The sequence below is a fragment of the Pteropus vampyrus genome, unplaced genomic scaffold, assembly GCF_000151845.1.
Source record: "Pteropus vampyrus isolate Shadow unplaced genomic scaffold, Pvam_2.0 Scaffold43, whole genome shotgun sequence".
Classification (NCBI taxonomy): domain Eukaryota; kingdom Metazoa; phylum Chordata; class Mammalia; order Chiroptera; family Pteropodidae; genus Pteropus; species Pteropus vampyrus.
The window spans coordinates 556,145-558,072 of NW_011888824.1; the positions used below are offsets into that span (position 1 = coordinate 556,145).

General features: G+C 38.0%; 1 protein-coding gene across 2 annotated transcripts in view; it reads right to left on the reverse strand.

The window, feature by feature from the left end:
- ENPP1 (ectonucleotide pyrophosphatase/phosphodiesterase 1) overlaps positions 1-1,928 on the reverse strand; it is a 64,019-nt gene that overhangs the window by 7,074 nt on the left and 55,017 nt on the right. The gene's annotated exons all lie outside the window — the stretch shown is intronic.

Consider the following 1,928-nt stretch of genomic DNA (forward strand, 5'->3'; position numbering starts at 1 on the left):
GGTTTGGTCTGTCTTTATTCCTGAATTTGAACAATTCTTACACATTTGAACAATGTGCGATATTCAACAGGAACACTTTCCTATTGCTCTGCTGAGGCCACCAGTTTCCCTGAGATGGTCACATGTCACAGAGGATCCCCAGTTCTAACTCTGGGTGACACTTTCCAAACAATGCAATAGTATGAATAAGAGGACTGTATAAAATAGAAGGTTCTTTCAAAAAGATTTATAGTGTGTTTTGGAATAAAAAAATTATCAGTCTTCTTGGTTAAAGGTTGGCAAGTGTGTTTTCAATTTTAAAATGTCTGAAATTGGCTCTTTTCTTTCTTGATAGAAGCTGAGTCCAGTGATATGTTCAACATCCGTGATCCGAGCTCTGTGCAACTTCAACAACTCTTCAACCCATGAGGATTCATGCTTCCCATGCTATGAGGGTGTAAAATAAAGAAGAAAGTCACTGGAGAACCAGCAGTTCACTTTCCCTACAAGCTCTCCATCTCTCTCATTTTAATCAGCTATGACATTTTAGCTCCCAAATGGCAGATGTCATAAGATTTCTCAGGCATAATCCCTGCTCTTGAGTAACTCACCATCTAATATACCATATGCATGTTTATTAAATTAGATGTATCAAATTTGGTGAAAGAAAAGTATACCTGGAGCAGATGTCCATTTATTGCATTGGTGTAAGAAACTTCAATTTCATGGGGTTAAAAGTGGAAAACAGAAGCAACATGGGATGGTAGAAAAAAGCATGGGAATTAGCATAAAGAAACTTGGATTCAAGTTCTGGTTGTACCATCACCCTACCAAGTAAGCTGAAGCAAGTTATTTAATATCTGAATCCTGATTCTTTTACCTGCACCCTCCTTACTGGGTTGTCTTGAGGATCCAATGTAACGACATGTGCATGTGCACTATACAAACACTAGTTCTCATCATAGTTATATGCATAGTTGCAGTGAAGAAAGGGGTCCGGGGTGGTAAAACAATTTCACTTCTAGTGAGATTGTTAAGTCTTAGCTAATATAAGATTAGAAAAGAATTAAAGGCACGTGACCTGGCACATGGAAGCAGAGGTGGTAGCAGAGGCAGGTAATAGAGATAGAAATCATACATCCATGTGTTAGTATAAATAAATATCTACTGGAGAAGGCCAGATTAGGAAAGTGTCCACTGGTTGGTGAGCTATGATTGTACTTCAATAATGTTTCTTTTACCCTTGGGACATTATTAGTAGAAAATGATAAATATAGACTTGTCACATAAAAGAGGAACAGACCAATAATTTCCATTTTCCCATTAGCCTCCAAATTATCTACCACTCAATACTACTGCTCCACTGTCTTCTTCTCTGTAGCTGTCTTCACCCTGGCTTTCTGAGAAATAGCCCTGACTCAGTAGACCCCCTGGCCAGAAGATATTTGCTATCTGTTCCAATATTTACAGAAATAGATAAAAAGTGTACATAAGGCATGTTTCTTCAGGTCAACATCCAGCTGACTCTTAGTCACTACTTTCAGAAATGAAACAGAAGTAAATATGTGTGATATACCTTCAAATAATCCTCTCCTTGGTTGAAGGCCAATACTTAGTATCTTCTGGGCACAATGTTATTATAAAATTTGATAAAATATTTGTATTGAAGATATCTGTACAAATAGTTTTTGGAATGGTAGAGATGGATAAGGAACTCAACACCTAACTCGGCATTTAATATCATTTGGTCAATGAGATGTAAGCATAAGCCTGTTGCTGCCTTCTTTTGGGGGTCAGGGACCACAATTCAGATATAATATTTAGAGAAGTACAAGCCATCTTTAGGCCAAACGGGCCATATGCTAAGAATACTGGAACAGAATGACAGAAAAGGTCCTAGTCCCTAAGAGTGCTGCTGACCAATGTACTGTACCAAGACTATCTACCTC